This window comes from Vanacampus margaritifer, chromosome 15 (assembly GCF_051991255.1).
Source record: "Vanacampus margaritifer isolate UIUO_Vmar chromosome 15, RoL_Vmar_1.0, whole genome shotgun sequence".
Lineage (NCBI taxonomy): Eukaryota > Metazoa > Chordata > Actinopteri > Syngnathiformes > Syngnathidae > Vanacampus > Vanacampus margaritifer.
Window position 1 is genome coordinate 13,042,296 of NC_135446.1, and position 20,998 is coordinate 13,063,293.

The window sequence follows — 20,998 nt, forward strand, 5'->3', positions numbered from 1 at the left end:
CCGCTGTCCAATTTGACTGACATTTGATGAAGCCAACGTGTACCCCAAGTCTTGTGACGGAGTAACCGACCCCGCCGCCTCCCTCACCCTCTCCTCCAGCAGCTGTCTGCGGCACAGCTGTTTCCATTTCCCCTCGAGTGAGCAGAGCTGCATTTGCCCGGCAGCTCAATGGAGCGTCGCAGGGATACCACGGAGGTGCGCTAGCGTGGCAGCTTCTTGCCACTTGGCAAGCAACATACAAGTTGGATAATGTGGGGAGAGGGCGGCGTACACTGTAATTCATCAAATTTCCAAGCGGACATGAGGAATGTCTCTCTGAATACCGATGGATGCGCGGCAGCCGTGCGCATGGCAGTGACAGCGTCTATGAATAACGGCCGTCTCCCAACACAACCAGAGGGGATGTACGCAGCGCGTCGTGATCGATGTGTCGCCCCTTTGGCCCGGCCAAGCATTTACTTTATCACAACAAGTCTTCACTACATGAACGTATAGCTCTTAAGGTCTTAGGGTGTCCGACGTGCTGAAAGGGGCATATTGATTGCATAGTGAAACAGTCACTTATGACAAATGGACCCCTAAATCAAATTGGGAGATAAATCGTCTGGCTGCAGTGTCATTAGGGTGGCGTGATGGCTGGCTTAATATGGTGATTAAATGAGGGCCGGCTACTATGTCACCATGTCTCTGACAGGCTGACCCTGCATGGGCTGCAAACAGTTGCTCGAGACACTTCATCATCTCGCACCTTTCAGCTGTTTTACACCAAAGGTGTTTTTAACTCTTTGACTGCCAGACGTTTTCAGAAACGGGATGTCGCCAGTGCCAGCCGATTTAAGCATTTTGACTGATCTTTCAAGGTCCACAGAAAATTATGTGTTTGGACTATGGAAGCACACATACTACCAAATGAAAGATTGGACTCTCATCTTTCATCAGAAAAAAAAGTTTGTTTCTACCTTATTCCGTTTTTCAGTAATCAACAATAGAAAATGGTTAGTTTCACCTCTGTTTTGAAACAAATGTCTTTTAACGTCTTTGGCACTCCTCCCTAGGATTTTACTAAACGTTATTTAACGTTTTTGGCAGTCAACGAGCCTGCGACTGACTGAGAACTGCGCTGTGGAATTGTGCCGCCATCCTCCGGCGGAATGGATCCATATCATTTCATTCACAAGACTTGGTGTAGCAGTAAATTCGCCAGGAAGAGGAATCCCGGAAAGATTTGGTTCCGCTCCGGGATTGGAAAAGATCGACGTAGTCTTAAAAATCAAAACACAGTAAAAGAAGTTGTAAGAGCAAATGCTACTCATGTCCTGGTCATACGGAATATGACATGGTAAGCTCCGCTAAAGATACCAGACCCCAGATTGGCACAAATATTAGGACAAATAACACTGAAGACTCAAGATATTCAACCCTATCAGCACAAATTTGAGGATGAATACTTCAACATATTCACAGAACCGACCATCTTAATTGAAGATATTGCATGATAGGCTGCCATGTGTGACTAAAGACACCAGATCCCAAATTGGCACAAGTCTGAGAACATTATTTTAATTGAGGACAGTCCACACAAGTGGATGGATAGACAGCGTAAGTATCCAAATTGGCACACACTACACATGTTCTGCTTATTCAAATCTCAAATTCCAGAACCAAAATATAAGACGTTTTTTTTCCGCCAGCTGAGTCCAAATAAGATCCAAACACATTCCAATGATGTCACCCCAAGCTGGAAGATCACAACACTTTTGAAAGCCTCCAATAACTTAGCAGGTGGATCTTAATAAAAGTGCTACTGGCTGGCAGGAAGGTGCAAATGTGGGGGGGAAAAAAATCAACACTGCCAAGGCCAGCAGATAGTAGCAAGTACATTTGGCTCATTTTTTAAGCATGCGCTACACTAGGGCGTCCGCGTGACCCTGGTGCTCCATATGGTCTAGAACATGGCACCGAATACACAGCTCCGTGGGCGACTGCAGCTTTGGCAGCCCTCGAAGCCCAAAAGGTCTGCATTGTGGACGCACGGTAGAAATGATCTCTACAACCCCTTATCCTGTTCCAGTGCTGCCGTCCTGCTCTGTAATATTACGGTGCGGAATATAAACAACGATGTCGCAGGCGCGTAATGTTCTTTTTTTTTAGGTGACGGAGGCAGACTGATATAAATCATGTAAAGAGGGTGGGGGGGGGGGGCACCCAGTGTGCGCCACATTGGCAGTAAAATGATAGTGAGAGAGCAGATGCATGATGGGAATTTACAGAAATACCATTGAAGGAGAGTTTGATACGGTAATAAAACGGCACACTTGGACATATGGCATCATAATCTACACGAGTTAGAGACTAAAGAATGCCATTTAGGATAAGCACTACAAGGTGGGTAATAAAAGACAAAATAAGTAGTGGGTAGTAAGTTGAGCATTGGTCACTATTTCAATAAAATAAGCTACTTAATTCACAATAATAATACAAAAAAAAAACATAACATGGAATAAATTATATAAAACTACTTGGCATGGGTAATAAACGAAAGGCAACATTACCTATAATAAAACAACAACAACAGGGTAATAAGTATATGTTTTCCCCATAAAATCCAATCCAAATAAAATGAAGTCAAACAGGACAATATCATTTTCCTAACAACCAAAAATGTGCTTTTAAAAATGACATGACCCTTAAAGCAGTTTATGCTTAAAATAATGACTTTTTGGAGGACCTCAAAGTGAACTGACAAATGGAAATAATGAATATTATTATTCAGACGATGCAATTTGTGTCGCAGTTAGCGGCCCGGAAATGTTTCAAAGCATCACTTGGGCCAGTGAGGAACATCCATTGCCAGTGTAGCCAGATGACCTCCAGATGATTTGATGTGTGAAATAATGCCATCACGGGCACTATAGTCATAGAGTGCGTCTACGTAGCCATATCTTCCAACTGGCTTCCTAATTTGAGCAGACGGGTCCACCATCAGGTCACCCGCCAGCATGGTCATCCATTTGAGCGGGAATAAAGCGGAAATCAATTTCCTCTGGTCTCTTCTGAGTTAGGTTGGGGAGAATGGTGGTGGGAGGGGGGGGGGGGTGCAATTTGAATGGTGCTCGTGTTTGTGCCCGCGGGAGCACTTACTCCACTTTTGCTGACCTCTTTTGTCCTTTCCCCCTCCAAGCATATCACTCCCATTGAAATGATAACTGCTTTCCGAACTGTGGTCAACAATTTATTTATTTATTTGCCAGTAGCCAGTTGTCCTCTCGTCCCTTTGCACTAGTTAGTGTTGAAATTCTGAAAAAAATAGGCACAGAAGAAGCTAACAAATACAATGATACGTGGCCTATTTCAATTATGGGACCACCAAGGAGGATTGGAAACGGGCGCAGAATGCCTCGCTACGACTCACCGCTTTGGCTAATGGTGTTTTCTTTGCTTGGGAAATGACATATAATATCATTAAATAGAGATATGCAGAATGGAGTGTCGACAGATTCATCTTGTGGGCCCGTTCAATCTGTTGGTGGGTGCTGAATCGCTCCCTGACGACAGATCCGGCTCATCGTTTGGAAACAGACGCTGCTCATTGCATTTTGGGACATTTTTAGAGCTCTGTGGCTTTCTATACATTGAGGCTTACAGCGTAGACTGTTTAAGGAGGAATGAGGAATGTTTAAGGAGTAGTCGACCACCACCACCACAAACCATTTGTGGGAACCAATGATATAAATTGGCTTTGGTATGGAAGTTCCAAAGGATCCTTAAACACAAGTGACGTGGTAAGACCGCCACCACTGACCAGAAAAAGCTACAATAATACTTTCAATGGCGTAAGAAGGCTGGCAATCTTATTTCTGTAGGGTGTAAAGAACACTTGAAAGGTTTTCTAGGGGTACAGGGTTTAAATTAAAACCAGAACGTACACCAAAGCGAGACACCAAAGAGTCAAGAAGTTTTGGGCTGTTTGGCTTTTCAAAGAACACTCTATGTTTCCCTTCATCATAACTAGGATCAGAGGTGGTAAACCCAAGTCCAGAAAGTAAAACCCCTTAGCCGCAGGTGCTTAACCAACGGGTAAGAGCTTGTTTACCTGCCAGTTCAGTAAAAGCATCTGTGGGTAAAGCCAAACTGGCAGTGTTTTTACTTTCCGGACTTGGATTTGCCACCACTGATCCTAGTTCCGATGGAGGGGAACATTCGTTGCCTAGCTTTGGTGTACGATCTGGTCGGGTAAGCAGTTGCGCTCTAATCTAAAGCCACACTGTGGAAGAGTTGTTTTACTTTCTAGATCTGGATTTGCCACCTCTGACTAGATTATGCAGCAGACCGACATCTATTGACTGCCCTTCATTACTGCTGTGTTCTATAACATGGAGTTACTATACAAAAGCGATTTCACAGCGCGGTGCACTCCCTAACATTTCTTTGACCTTATGCAAATGAAATGATGTAAAACACAACAATCCTTCAAGGACACTGGTTAAGACTCACACGGAGCCGCAACCGGCGAGACGTGACCTTAACAGCATTTTAATTTTCACTTGGAGGATTTCATCTGCATGATTACGCGGATGCGCCAGTGTATGATCGGCTGCTTATATTTCCGACGCGGCCTCATGTGTCACTTTTGCAACTCCAGCACATTTGTCTGTGTAATAAGACAAACGTGTTTGGGAGGGAATGTGATTCAGGAAATTGTCATCAGACACCTAGAATAAAATATGAAATATTTCATATAGCTGCAGTTGTTGGAACAATACTCTCAGCGGGTGAGTAATGATGGCCTGATGTGATGTGTGCCATAAACAAAGCGGGACTATAACTGTGGAAAAGTATTTTAAAACCACAAGAAAGCAAGCATTCTAAAGTCGAGTAACAAAGTGAATATTCAGGTAAATGACTGAGTAGTAACTGTAGAAAGTCAATCATTTTTGCTTTTGTGGTGGATAGATTTTAAGTAATTGCCACATTTAAGTTCCAGTCTCACTCTAGCTGATGTCAAAACATGCCCACCTTGCACATCCGATAAGACTTGATTTATAAAGATAATGATCGTATCGGCGACTGTTATTCCCAGATATCCTCTGACAGGGACACTTTGAAGGGGCCACGACCTTCAAAGCGGTTGCCGCCGCTGCTTGTGAAGGGAAAGGGAAACTGTTAGCCTGACTTAGTGAGCTCGATCCAAAGGGTTCAATAATGGACTCCGGCTTTGTCAAAACAAGAGATTGATAGGAAACCAGCATCTTTGAAAGAAAACAGATTGAGAAAGGATGGATTACATCCCGTTTGAAAGGGCTAACCTCAGTCTCTAACTGGCGGATGATTTCTGGTATATCTAAAAAAAAAAAAAAAAAAAAAAGAAAGGTCAAAGAAATCAAATGAAAGACACACAAAGCGTTTTGTTTCTCCTTTTTCCGGAGGTCCTGTTCAACCGTGTCTGCCTTATCTGCCATCCGCAGCCAACTGTGTGGCCCAAAACCGCCTTAATGCGACAAGAGTACGATAAACTTGACAGATCAACTTTTTCAATAGTCGCCAAGCCCATAAACAAGCGGGGCCTCTAATCTGATAATCCACCAATGAAAGATTAGGGTGCAGGGAGTATTATTGTGTTGTCACTCTTGCTTACAGGGTCACCCGAGCTTTCGCTGGCGGGGTTAGACATCCCTCAGTGAACCCCAGAACGGTGTCACATCCCAGCAGGTGAGGTGAAGCGATAAGACTAACTGCAGGATGCTCAATGGACAAACTTGAACTGTCACAGGCACTAATGGGAAACCAAACAAGGGCAAAGGGTCTGGGTCTTGTGTACTGTGTGCCAGTGCATTTCTGTACTTTATGGTACAGTCTAATTATTGGACTCCAAGGTGACTGTTTACCTTTAATGTGGTTTCATGAAAGTTTACCAGAATGATGACAATCCATAAATAAATAAATACAAACAATGATGGTTCAATATAGCACCTTTTCCCTTCATATGATGCAACTGATGCTACTATTCTGATATTTTATCATCTGGCCCATCTTTTGCTATGCATTTCATGATTTATCGTGGCTGGGATTAGGATTTATCTATAGCATTGTTAAAACAACCTGCCGTCCGCTTTTTATCGGGCAGCTGACAAGGCGTGATGTTACTCGGAATCAAACAAACTGTGTACAGGAAACCAGCACCGCTGCACTAAATCCACGAGAAAACGACAAGTAACTCTTTTGACAATGTGGCACAATTTAACAGACGTTTACAAAAAGTATCTGGTTTCAATAGATCCATCTGAGTCGGATGGTGGGGTGGGGCACACCAGGGCGCCATCCTCTGCACACTAATAAATTGGTCATTCTTGACAATGAGTGAAGGGTTGACTTTTCAATGATACAGACAAGAGCAGAATTGGATCTCGATCATGTAAATGCTCAGTGGGGGACAGTCTTTGCCCTCCCTGGTCTATCGTCTTCCTTTTTTTACTAAACTATATACAAATTTACCTGCTCTCATTCTGCTATACTGACAGTTACATACCGCAGCAAAACTATTATTGCAAACATGTTGCAAAAATGCCCTTAGCTCTAATCATTTGAGTTACTATTCACATTAATTTGGTTATTTTGGACTCTCAAACACACCCATCATTCAACAATGCAAATAGAACATTCCCAGTTGTCCCATAAAATACATTATTTTAATAGCCTCATTACATTTTCACTGCCCAGTTTCATTGCACCTCTGATTTATGCCGCCGCCGTTTTAGCGCCGGGTACCGTTCTGGCAAATATCAAGGGTCAACCTCAGGCGCGACACCTTTCCACCTTTAAATCCCGCCGTAAATTTCATCAAGGTGAGCAATTGTGTTTACCCCGTTAATTTAGCCCGGCGAAAGCCAGGTTGCTGACCCGTAAAATGAGCAAAGATAATACTGACCTTAACATGGTCTTCTGCACACAGAGGTAATTGCTAAGGCTCCTGGATCAATCAATATTGACTTGCTGTGTTTTTTTGGGTTGTTGTTTAAACAGCACCCTCACGCACACACACACACACACACACACACACACACACACACAAACTGAATGTATAAAATTGGCTTCGGGTGAATGGAGAACATATCCCAAATAGTTTAACCTTTTTCCCGTCAACATGTTCACTTATTTGTACGTTTATAGATTTTTGCTAGTCAGCTACAATACTGTACAGAGAACAGCTTTAGGTGTGCAAAGTCCGTAATGTACCATTAAGCCATTGCTGTGGTATGCTTTCCATTGATAAACATTGTAAGTAGAATTACTTACGCAAACTTACCAGTGATTTGGGTAAAATTTCAACACCAAATAGAGAGCGATTAGTGCTCTTATTTCGAGTAGTCATGAAGCCGCGTGGTCCAAATGGACACCAACCTCCCTTTAATTTTTCAACACAGACTCGGCAGACATTTCCATCTCGACTTGATAAATCTCACCGTCTTCCTTCTCCTTGCCACACCGAAGTCATTTATTTTCTATTTCTCCCAGCTATAGTTCCCAGTTAATATTTCATTTTTTTTTTCCTTATAGCACCTGACAAAAAGATGCCATGAGGGATGATAAGAAGTCTGAAACCTTTGCACTGCAAAAACCTTTTTCTTATTATTTCGAAAGACTAAAATAGGCGCTTGTCACCGTCATCTTTTTTAACGCAACTAGTATGTTAATGACGATAAAACATTATGTCTGATGCAAACACTTGCCACACAAATGTGTCTCCCCCCTGCGGGAAAGATCACAACCATCGCCTGACTGAAGTTCCTATTTATAAGTTTTTCCAACCAACAAAATCCTGATTGTGTCACTCAGACCTACTTTTGTAGCCGGCGGCGAAGCATTTATCATTCATGTGCTTGAAAATGGCAGATTGCGATGATCCATTTTATTTTATTTTATTTAAAAAGCTCACACAGATTTGCAAAGCTTTAACTGAGGTGTGGAGTTGAGTGATGGGCGGCGGCATCCTTCTGGCTATTCAGCGAGGGCTTTAATTTGAATTTGAGAAGATTTCTTCATTGTTCAGCTAATGCAAATGGGGCGGGCGGACGAGAGCTTAATGTTGATGAGGTGTTAATATCTAATATCAAAAGCAGATAAAAGCCTTATTAGCCCCCGTGGTCTGGCTGGAGAAGGAACTCATTACATCGAGGAGATGGAACGCAGATGGAGGAATATGACGACTGAAGGGCTTTGTCACACGGCTCGCACGTCCTTAAGCTTTCTGACAGGGTCAACTTAATTTTGGGACTAAAATGCTGAGGGTTTAACCAGTGTAGACAAGCCGACATTGTTTGAGGGATCTAATTCGGACTTTCATAGACGCCAACATCAGGGGGATTACACTGCCTCAAGCCAGAGGCGCTTTGATAATCGCTTGTCATTTTAGGAGTTTGTACGCCCGTCGCAGCTTGGGCGGTTTCTAAAGGTCTTTGGTTCAATCCAATGTTGGCCAGATTAGTCTGCTGCATTCCTTTCCCGCAACTGTTTCTGTTTTGAATGTTTTCCTTTAATTCCATGGTGAAGAGACAGAAAATAAGATTTTCAGGGGCAGGTGTTAAATTGCAAAAATACCTGAATGTCTGTATTGTTGATGATATGGTTTTTAATTGGGGAAATAACAAAGAGGTATACAGTATAGTGCTAGGTTTGGTGCTATCATTGAATTAAAATAACTGCTTTGCAATATTGCTGTTGGTATAACGCATTATTTCTTAACCTAGTTGGAAGTATTGAACCCCTATGCACGCTCACCAAATCCTTATTTATTGAAACATAAAATATGATTTTACTGGTGAACAAATTGAACCAGGAAAGTTGCCTTTTCATCTAATCTGGCTCTCTTTACCTTGAAGGGGCAGCGGATACAATGATAACAGCAGAGGCCCCAGAATTGAACCCTGTAGAACACCGTACGTTCCCTTGATGATGATGATGAGGAATGGGTACCGAAAACTGCACTTTTTGTGGTATGGACCGATTTGGGTCGGTACTTCCGAGCACCGATTCACGTCAAATCAAACGGTGCCATATTTCGGTTCCGAAGCACGTCTTTCAAAGTTGTGACTGTGCGGGAGTGGAAGAGTTGACAATTTTCCATGGCGCACTTGAACGCAACATTATACGTGCACCAGCGTACTGACGTCACCCACTCGCACAGGACTTCACGCCATCGCTAAGGTATATAGACATTGTAATTTGGATATTCTACTGGTGACCATATTTAAATTAAAGAAAATATTGTGGCCAAAATGTAGCGAGCATTACAGACCACGTCGGGTATATTCAAATGATTAATTTGAACCCAATTATTCTCTTTGTTCGTGTCATGTCCTCTTCCAACTGTCATTTTTTTATTCAAGTAACATTGTTTATTATTAATTTATATATTTACTGTTGTTCATTGCACAGAATTTTGATTCACATTTTTTTTTTTTTTTGTAATATTAACTTGTGTTTATTAATTATACTTCAGTAATTGTAAAATGTTAAAACTTTGTTTTTACCATTCCTCTCTGGCTCATTTGAATGAAATTTTCTTTTTTATTTGTCAAGTTTTATATATTGAAAGGTAATTGTTGAATTTATTTAAAAAATATATTTTACTATTAAACAATGATGAACATTTACTACCACCAAAATTAATAAATAAAATTTAACAAATAAAAAATTAAAAGAGTGCAAAAGTACCTTAAGTTGGTACCACTGAGTACCGGTATCGATTTCCAAGTACTGAGTATTGGAACAGTACCGGTTCAAATGTAAAAGGTACCCATCCCTAATGATGATGATGATGATGATGATGGCCAAGTAGGGCATGTTATCAGGAATCATATGAGTCAGGTATGTATCTTGACCTCCACCAAACCCCTGAGACTGACTCACTGAACCCCTGGGGTTCAATCAAACCCAGGTAAAGAACCACTGTTAAAATGGCTCATAATCGAGACAATTACTTGGATTACCTCAAATTAGATGGGTATGGTATTGGTGGCTGGAAAAATCCAGTGTTAAGACAGAATGTTGTATTCCAGGCAGCTGTTTTAGTATTTTTTACATTACCTGTCTTGACAGTAGTTTAACGGCTTCTGGCAAATGGTGGCAGTATAACAAATGCAAGGCTAGGTGTGAAAGCACAAAGTTAGCATGCCATTTGCTGATCAATGCGTCGGGCTCAAAAAGAATGAGCTCCGAGCTCACTGATTGAGCGACAACGTCAATAGCAAAAGTGCTCACTTAAATTGGGATCCAGCCAAGCATCCCATTGATTTCAATTCAAGCCGACGCCAATCCCCACAGTGTTTAGACCTTTAATTCCCTTTATGGCAAAGTCATTACAGGGCATGTCATTAAGCCAACCTGGCAATGACGGACTCAGTGTTTAAATACTGGCCAAGATGGCCTCACTGTGACCTTTGGCTTCCCGAAACACGCAGCGAAGCGCACTTCCGAAAACAAAAGCACCATTCCTTTTTATGGGGAGCCTTTTCGAACTGTGGTTTATTATGGCTGGAAATTGACATTCATGGTGTGCAGACTCTGTGGACACTGTGACTTCATTAGGAAGAAGCACGCATGCTGCACTTTGATGTGCTCCAATGTTGACCAACCATTTGAATCATTAAGCCTCCGAGTCGATTGCCTCGCCCGCACTGTCAGCACCGCTTATCGAAATAGACAATTATCGCCATTACAAGCAAGTGCACTCATTCATTTATGAACCAATGTTGTGCACAAATAGATTGCAGCGTTCAAAAGTTGGTTAGCTTTCAGTTGTGACGGTAGAAAATTGACAAAAGGATCATGGAGAAGACCCGCGGATCAAAGCTTGATTTGTACTGCATCCCGTTTAGGCGGCAAAAAAAAAAAAAGTGATTTATTGGCTGCTTCACCAAAATAACATGAATTTTTGATGTCTCTGCGATCTAAACACAAATCCCGCTGCGTCCCACCCTTGAACATAATCGCCAACTTTGATATTTGAAAAACTTGTGCAGATGTTAATCAAAGTCAAGGCTTAATCCGGGTTGCTGATAAGATGCTCTCTCTTTTAACAGGCTCGTTTAAGCATGGGGGGGGGGGGGTTGGGGTGGCTCGATCAGGTGAAATGAAGAGGAACTGATTGCTTATGGTGATTATACTGATTACATTTTAAATTTAAAAAACTTTGCCCCCCCTCGCAGAACATAATCTTTTCCAGTTACGCAGACAATGACATCGCAATCTGAGTAAATGCCAAAGCCCAACGCAATCTCTTGGGGAAACACATTTTGGCCAGCATATCTTAGAGAAAATGTAGAACCCTCGACTAGTTTCTTTCAGGGTAAAGCGTTTTAAAAGTGCCGCATCAGCATTAATCCGTCAACGTTGAATAAAACAATCATGTCGTGTCGACGCGACCTTCTCTTCTTGGGACTGTGAGCGGAATAAAACATTACGGACGCTTGTTCACTAGCCGGCACATAAATGACATTGGCAAATCGGCGGTGTCGGACATTTGCATGAAATGCAGTGCTGCATTTGCATATCAGGGTGTTGGGGAAGGAGGGGGGGGGCGGGGGGGGGGGGGGGGGTTAGCATAGAAGCCTTATTATAATTGTGTTTTTTCTGAGACAACACAGATCATGACATGTCAGGTATTGTGTTCAGAGCAGATGGCATGAGCTAACGAGCAAGAACGGAAATAAACTGCAAAAATGCCTTCCTGAATTATACATTTGTTATGATACGTCAAGCCGTCGAGGCCAGTGCTTCCCAACAACCACTCTGCCATGAGAGATCATCAATGCCACTGAAAGGCAAAAACAATTATATGCTCTTCCACTAGAGGGCAGAAGGTACAATTAAGCTGCAATTCATACAACAGAATAATTGCTTTGCGTTCCACTAAACAGGCCCAGACTGTTTATACTAATTATACTTAGTATATAGTTCAATCGAACCCCAGGAGTCAGTCTCAGAGGTTCGGCGGATATCAAGGTACACACCCGACTTTCCGATTCCTGATGATACGACCCGCTTGGGTATTGCTGGCTTCAAGTGACACTACATTGCTTGGCCTATGTGTGTTGCAGGGAATTTGATGTGCTCAGTAGTGGACTCATGGCTGTTGTGATGGCACGTTGTATGTTTTTTTTTATTTTTATTATTATTATTGTAATCCCTTCACACCATGTCAAACAAAAAAAATTAAATGGTTGGCTGAATATGGGCAATATGAATTCACATGCATAACGGAATGTATGGTGTACCACAGGGTTCAATTCTGGGTCCTCTGTTTTCGTTCTTTCTGCTGACCCTGGGTTCCATCTCTTACCGCCAATAACGTCAATTGACGTCAACTAGGTTTTTTTCCCTCAATGGGCAGTGCAGCATCTTGTGCAGCGCCGGTTTGTGAACGGGGCTGTGAAAAACACCCACTATCAGTGGCCAGCAGATGGCAGCATTGTATCTCTTTTGAATGGGCTCCCGGGTTTCAAATTACATGAAAACGTGGCGTATCTTAGGAAATAAAACGTTTTCAAAGATGACGTGAATGATCAAAGCGTTTGTCACATTCAATCTAATTCACATGCATAACGGAATGTATGGTGTACCACAGGGTTCAATTCTGGGTCCTCTGTTTTCATTCTTTCTGCTGACCCTGGGTTCCATCTCTGCCAGCCAATAACGTCAATTGACGTCAACTACGTTTTTTTCTCAATAGGCAGTGCAGCATCTTGTGCAGCGCTGGTTTGTGAACGGGGCTGTGAAAAACACCCACCATCAGTGGCCAGCAGATGGCAGCATTGTATCTCTTTTGAATGGGCTCCAGGGTTTCAAATTACATGAAAACATGGCGTATCTTAGGAAATAAAACGTTTTCAAAAGATGACGTGAATGATCAAAGCGTTTGTCACATTCAATCTAATTCACATGCATAACGGAATGTATGGTGTACCACAGGGTTCAATTCTGGGTCCTCTGTTTTCATTCTTTCTGCTGACCCTGGGTTCCATCTCTTACAGCCAATAACGTCAATTGACGTCAACTACGTTTTTTTCCCTCAATGGGCAGTGCAGCATCTTGTGCAGCGCTGGTTTGTGAACGGGGCTGTGAAAAACACCCACTATCAGTGGCCAGCAGATGGCAGCATTGTATCTCTTTTGAATGGGCTCCCGGGTTTCAAATTACATGAAGACATGGCGTATCTTAGGAAATAAAACGTTTTCAAAGATGACGTGAATGATCAAAGCGTTTGTCACATTCAATCTAATTCACAGAGCGTCACTAAACAAAAAATATTTGTGTCAAAGTCACTCAAAGGCAGAAAATGTATCTTTTCATAAACACATTTTTGCTTGATGTCACTACCTATTTTCAAATGCTGATTACTAAAGAACGGAATAAAGTAGAAAGATTCTTTTTTTTCTAATGAAAGAATGGTATCCAGCATGTATAGCGGACAATATTCTGTTTGCCTTGAAAGATGAGTGAAAACGCTCAAAATCGGCTGGCGCTGTAGAAAACAGCGGCGATTGCTTTAAAAGTCCACTTACAAAACAAAACAAAACTCTTATGCACTTCTATTTCGGGCCTTCAATCCGACCTCTAATGTTTTAACTACACTCAAAGACTATTCCGCTGTAAAGATAACGCCAGGAAATAAGAGTGCATATAAAAAAAAAAAGCCTACCTTGAGGTGTTCAGTGTGAAAGTCAAGGAACATTCTCTCTCCTGAGACCTGCAACAGGGGAGGGGGAGGGGGGGGAAGGGTGTCACTCATGATTATAACACAGAGCAATTACAGAGCAGACTTCTTTCCTCTGACAGTGATTGATCAATGAGGAACTCCCGTAATAAAGACAAGGGCTCGGGGGCTCCCAGGAGCAAATTGGCAAAGGTAATAAGTGGGACTATGGTGTGTCCTAGTTTGCCAAGGCAAACCCAGGGGTGCTTTTTAAGGATTTAGGTGCAGACGTGGTCTGGAATGGTTTTAAGATGATGCTGTAAAGGGGCAAGTGACTTAAGCAAGCCAATTGCTTGCACGCTCCTTTTATCTCTTCTGTTACCTTGTAAGGACTTCCTCACACTTGTCTCTCTCGTCAGTGCTTTTGACTCAAAATCATGTGAACTGAAGGGCCACTTCAACTCGAGCACTCATTTTAAAAACACCAGCCGTCAAAGAAATCGAGACCTTCTCACGAGTCACTTGTACTGTATGACCTCCCAAAAGAAAGGACGCATTTCTGTTCCAAGGATGGCACGGATTTGAAGGGAGTATTTATGTCCCTCAAGGTCACATCTACACTTAAGTTACCCATCAGGCTAATTTGCTTGACTTTAATTGTTGTTCCAATGTCCAATGTTGTTTTTCCAAGTTTTCAAACATTTTTGAGATATTGAGCATGTCATAGTTCTAGCTCTTGTTTTTACTTTATTATTATTATTATTGCATAAGTCTGTGCCATGTTAATTATTATTATTTTTTTCTTTCCTGGAGAGCTCTGTATTGTTCATTCGGTAATTTTACCGATTTGACATGTCATCATCATTGCTCTCTTTTTTTTTTTTTTTTGTATGTGGGTGAGTACGTGTATGTGTGTGTGTGTGTGTGTGCGTGCGTGTATTCATTAGTTCACCTAAAACCTATTAAAAAATCCCATACCGTTCACCTAAACCGAACACTTCCAGCCAGAGTCGTGAGGCCGTCAGGAGACCCGAGGAAGGACCAAAGAAAGGAAAGTGAAATCCAGCACCGACCAGACACCACCCACCAGGCCACCAACCAGAGTCCTTCACCAACCCCAGAGACATCTAAATTCCCACAAATCAGGGAGACCTGAGTCTGTGTCATGTTCAGCTGAATAGCCGTATAGAAGTTCTGTTTTGCCTTTCACGCGGTCGCCATGGAAACCATCCGGAGTGAAGTATACAATTAGATGGTTGCGAGATTACGTGCTCCCAGAAAGTCCCCCATTTTGACATTTTTTGTTCCCGCCTTTACTATCTGGAATCCCTGTGATGCGTCAGTGTTGATCCTGAGCAATAATACAGCTTATTTAGCCTTCAACGGCTGCCTATGACCTTTTTCCACCCCCCGCCCACCCCATTCTAGTGTCCCCTCCCCTCGACAGCATTTCTCTATAATGGCGAGTGGCTGTGGCCGGGGTGAAGTTAATGATTTGATGTTAACTGCGAGATTGGTCCTTGGGAGCGTCAACAGTTGAAAAGAAGGAGCGTTTTTGGCTGGCGGCCTTGCTTGCTTCAGCACTTTGAGGCGCAGGCTTTAAGCGTTCACCCTTTTCTTTTCCCCCGGAATTAGCCCGCAGGAGGGAGGCTTGAAGAAGGGGAGGGAATTGCACAGCCATTCATCACATTAATGAGTCATGTCACTTTATTTACAAAAAAAAAAAAAAAAAAAGGGGGCTATTTTCGCCCCTTTGGAAGTTATTCACAATCACGATGCTGCGTTCTGATAATGTTGGCTGGAGTTAATTGAAAAAGGCAATACAAGAACTAATCTACAGAGGTGCAGGTAGCCAGCTGTGTCTGGCTGATTGCAACGGCGCGCTGGTTGGCTTCGGGTGCATTGTGACACAGAAGGAGCGCGTTGGGTCGGATTTTTGGGATGGAGAGACTCGGAGAGGCGGGCTCCAATCATTAGCACATGGGCGAGCTTTAAAGGCCAGAGGCTACTTGTTTGTTACACCTGCGGTCCCTCGCAACCAGCTGTGCCTGATGTGGGCTGGATGGCTTCGTCTCTGAGTCCACCCAATGGGGCCCCCCAAAATGTTTCATGACAACAGAGTAATACATTTTTCTTTGATTTGAATTATTTTTGTTATAGTTATAATTAAGAGTTGTTATTTTTTATCAGTATCGGTTGAAAACAATCGGAATTTGGAATGTGCTTAATTTCTAAACTCAAGAATAAAATATTGTATTTACTAATATTATATTATATTACTAATATTGTATTTATAAATATATTTACTTGATGTGGTATGCATTTACTCTAAACTAATACTGTCACTAGTGAATATTTTTAGAATTGATTAATGGACTAATCAGATTAATTATTAATATTACAAAAGCATTTTTTTTTTACTTGATTATTGTTTATTAACCAGTGATTGGTGGTTAATTCGTATTTCATATTTGTATAGCAATTTTTTAAAAAAAAAGGGGGGGGGGTGATGTTGCACTACATGTTACCGGCTCCGTCATTGTTTTCCAAAGTAAAAACATTTTTGTAAATGTCTTATTTTGATGAAACACAGATGATAATCTGATAATAATAGTTTTATTTCATGAAAGACTACAGAAATCAGCGAACAATTACTGTCGATATGCTAAAATCAGAGGATTTGGACAATTTTAAATAAAAAAATTGATTGATTTGATAACCGATTACTTGTCGATTAATCGATGCATTTTGACAGCTGTAAAACACTGGTTTAAAAATTGCTGTGCAAAAATGATTGTAGTGCAAAAAACAACATAGTTTTCCCTCCCACCACCACCACCTCTGAGGATTCCAAATGTGTGATCTGATTTAAGGCACGATAGACTGATGAATCACAGAATAGGATGAGTCACTATTTATTTACCCCGTCTAATTGGAAATGTCCGTCACGGGGCAGCAAAGCGCATCCTCTCCCAAGCCATTATCCCGCCGCCTTGATCCCTCGCAGGTATTTCACGGTGAGTGATGTAGCGCGTGTCAAATGGAGAGCTTTTTGAATGGATTTTTTTTTTTTTTTTTTTTTTACGAATGCTGGGGAGCCAGAAAGCTGCAGAGGGCGGCAGGTTAATCATTGTTTTATACGATGTTTGTTCCCTCACTTGCATTAAATTCATCTGCTTTCAGGCTGATGTTTGACACGGCCCTCGGCGACATTATGATTATGCCGTCAGCCGCTTGGCTTCAAGGTGTCGTGATTAGCAGAGCTCGCTCAACAGAAGCTGTCGCTTCCTTTGAGCCGGCCCTCGGGCTTTACTCCTAATGGCTCCCCAGGGTGCGGTCATTAGGTTGTACCTCGTCGTTCACAGGCTGTCTTAATACAGAATACAAGTCCCGCCTCCCTCTATTGCGGGGTGTGCCAATGTGAGAGCAGTTTCGGTTACCATGACAAATAAAAGATGGAGCTCACTAAGCGGAGCTCGATTCCACTGTATGTAACTTAGTAACTCTCGGGAAGGTCCGCAAACGTCCGCGCAAAGTTGACGCCAACCGCTTTGCAATGTGTCACGCTTTCCCCGGTTTGAATATTTTCACATCCAGAGAGAGCAAGTGAGAATGTGAGAGCATTTCACGCGTTGCTCAAGGTCCTTTTGGATACTCCCCATCCCACATCTCCCTGCACAATTAATTTTATCTTTGGGGTATTATCAAGAGGGAGCCTGGCAAAGCGGCATGACAGAAAAACGGTCCAGAACCCCGAGGCTCAGGGTGGGGGATTAATCTGTTTGACAAGATCTCTCACAAATGATTTTGCCTTGGCTTTGCTTCCGTTAGATGTTTGCCACTCGTCGGCGTGTCTGAGGGGGCGAAGAAAAAGCACGGACACAAAACGAGCGAGCAAAATTTAACGGTGACAGCCCGTTAATGAAAATATTCCTCTGACTTAACCTTGTGAGCGTTAGCATTAGCATTGTGCTAGCCTACCATACGGTCCGTAATCATGAACGGCCGTATTATTTCCTGCTAAATCTAAGACGGGTTAGCCTCATCCCGCCGGTTTGCACCACTATTGACACCCAGCAGACGTTTGACGCATTATCCGGCACGTGGAGAATTAATCAAAGTAATGATTGAATCATTTCCTCAAGCGCAATTCATTAAACATGCCAATGAACTCATCTTGAGCAGCTGTCCTTGCCTCACCGCTTAATCACTGGCGAGAATTAGCGCGGCGGCGGATGCCGAGCACGTACGTTAATCTCCGGAAAGTGCATTGTTTACAAACAGTAATTAATACCGCGCCGTGTTTTTTGCGCGATCAGTGACTGGAGTGTACTTGTGGGACTAGCGGGGGAGAGTTGGGTCGCTTCCGCCGCTCTCGCCACGGCTTGTTAACAACCGAGACGGAGTGCTGACATTAAAGCGCCCGTGGTTTCTGTGGTTTATGGCTGTCCAAACAGGCTGACCGGGAAGAACTGCGGGAGAAATCTAGCTAATTCACGGTGAGCACGGTCTAAAAAATGCAGGTGGCAAAAGTACTCATATTCAGTATTTAAGTAGGGTGCTAGAGATACTTGCATTAAAAAGTACTGATTTAACTCCTTTCATATAAAAAGTACAGTCTGAAATATATTTTACTCACCCACATACAAAATAAAAAAAAAAAATAAAAAAAAAAAGAGCAATGATGATGACATGTCAAATCGGTAAAATTACCGAATGAACAATACTGAGCTCTCCAGAAAAAGAAGAAGAAGAAAAAAAAAAAGAAATATATTTCATAATTCACTCTGTGCCATGGGCATCAACTAGAATCCAAATATTTACTGCCACCAGCAAAAACATTTAAATTAAGTCCAATTATCAACAGATATTGAAGTTATACCGAAATATAAGTAAATAAATACATTAATATTAACATGATTATTACAATAAGTATTTTGCCATAAAATCCACATTCTCAGTCTTTTATTTTATCGTCTTATAATTGGCATGTCACAAAAACTGGCATCTAGCATCCCAACCCATCATAAAAAATGCGAGCAAAAACAAAAGTGTTGCATTGAGTATATTATATTATATTATATTATATTATATTATATATAACTCCCCAAGATCTCAATCAATCAAACTAAATATGAACAGTATTTGACTTCACGTTTCTACCGTCTTTTTTGTTGTTGTTGTTGAGAAGGCTTAACACTTTTGCTTGTGGTGTGAATGATCCGAGGTCTTCAGCCAAGGTGAACGTGCCCATGCGGCTTTTCCGCTTTTCCCGCAACGGGCTAATTCAGGGTGTCACACACATGGTCGCTCACGGTCCATGAAGCCTGACATAGGAGGCATGTATTTTGGGTGACATCTGTCACTAGGCAACAGAGGACGTTGTAGCATTAATATAACAGTAATTACAGATCTGCATAGGCGGTTCCTCTATCATTAGATTGGGGGGGGGGGGGGGGAGTTGGGGGAGTCTGCATTTAAAAAGGGGAATATTAGCATATTCATAATGGCTTTAATAGCTTACACAAGGGTTTTATATTTCAGCGCAATGAAGCAACTTTTTCCATTTGGAGTACAGCGAGATAGTGAGATACGAATTGAATTCAAACTCAAAACACTTGTATCTCAAATAATGTTTTCCTATTTTCCTTTTTTTCGATGAATTGTACACGATGTGTCAAAGTGCTGCTTATTGTGAAGTGTGTTGAGTTGACTGCCAACGTACAACGGTCATATTTGTAGTCTGCACTCATAAGACAAGTCAAGTTTATTTATATAGACCTGAATCACACAAGAGTCTCAAAGGGCTTCACATGACAAAAATCAACGACATCTCCTGATCGAACCACAAGAGGGTAAGGAAAATCTGAATTTGGGTCGTTTTTGGATGTGGATAAGGAGACCACACTAATCCATTATTTACATAACTAAAAACTTTCAAATTTAATGAATTGATGGTGTTTAACAGCCCATCATGTTATTTTACCAGTCAATATACAAATCAAATTTAAAAAAAAAAGAAGGGGGGAAAGATACGTTTTTCCAAACGTAAATATAGAACAAAACAAAAATACTGATGTATTTCAACTCAAGGTGTCAGTTTGTGGAACAATGTGGATTTTAAAACAAAATATTATCTATCTGTATTTAAAAAAAATATATAAAAGCACAATTACTGGGAAAATATATATATATATATATTAAAAAAAAACGTTTTTAATTTTATATATATATATATATATAGCACAAGGACATGCTGTTGAATTATTTTATCTTGATCGCTCGCTGTCATTCATTTAGTGTTGATTATTTTTTTGCTGTTGTCTTTCTGTTCCCCTTTCATTTCTCTCTCTTTTTTTTTTTTTTAAAGTGAAATCAAATTTGAATTGAATTGAAAGGCAAACATGTGAAAATGTTGGTGTTATAAGACACAATCTCTGATCAAAATGCACAACAAATGCCACTAGGTGTCACAGGGTTGTCGCGATACTGGATTGGTACTCAAATTGTCAGGTGCAGTTGTCATAAGTTTTTCGCCTTTTGAGTATAATTGGCAGCAAAGTGAGCCCATTCACTCGAGTGTTACCCAAATCCATTTGAGTCGCTTTTAATGAGATTTTTAAAGGTCCACTCCAAGTGTTCAAAGCGGTTCATGCACCTTTTCAGCTCACGTATTACAATAACACTCGCTCGCCGCAAAATGTCTTCCACCTCTGATCGTTGGGTCCGCTATTCGGAGGAGCTCAATGTATTTTGAGAACAGAAAAGAGCTCGGTTAAAAGGTTAATATCCGGCAGGCAGAACAATTCTATGCTATTGCATCGGCGCGTTCTTTTTCCTTTTCCTTTGGTACTGGCGACCATTTGTGTGCACACCTGCACACAGTCATGGTGCCGTCTCGCTCGCTCCCCCTCCCCTCAGTGTACAAGCGGCGGCAGAGTCATCCATCCAGACCCGCAGACCATGAAATTAGGTTAAGACGTAAGGCTGTGAATGACACAGGTGCGGATACAAATGAGAACATCCGAATGAAAAAGCACAGCTCCGAGACAGCTGATTTGCCCCTCGGAATTACATTTCACAGCTTCTCGTCATTTTATTAAGCCCGCGTTTTCCTGTTGTTTATTAGGAGTCGGGTTTTAGCTCAAAATCCAATTGGGGAAGCATACGTCCCTGATGCTTCTCTGTCCTCGTGTGTTTCATTTTGTAATCAAATGAAATATGCAGTCGTCTGTCTGTCTGATTTTTAATTGTCTTTGGTTACCTTTTAAGTCTGGACAGAAATGTTAACGTAGGTGACAAAATCAT

The 20,998-nt window shown here is 41.8% G+C and overlaps 1 protein-coding gene across 5 annotated transcripts in view; it reads right to left on the reverse strand.

The window, feature by feature from the left end:
* ptprda (protein tyrosine phosphatase receptor type Da) overlaps positions 1–20,998 on the reverse strand; it is a 254,753-nt gene that overhangs the window by 131,964 nt on the left and 101,791 nt on the right. For 4 of the 5 annotated variants that reach the window (XM_077544513.1, XM_077544514.1, XM_077544512.1 and 1 more), the window contains exon 10: positions 13,697–13,744. The gene's annotated coding sequence lies outside the window, so the exon portion shown is untranslated. Of the gene's footprint in view, positions 1–6,925; positions 6,945–13,696; positions 13,745–20,998 lie in introns of those variants that run through there. The other variant, XM_077544510.1, reaches the window with a different exon arrangement.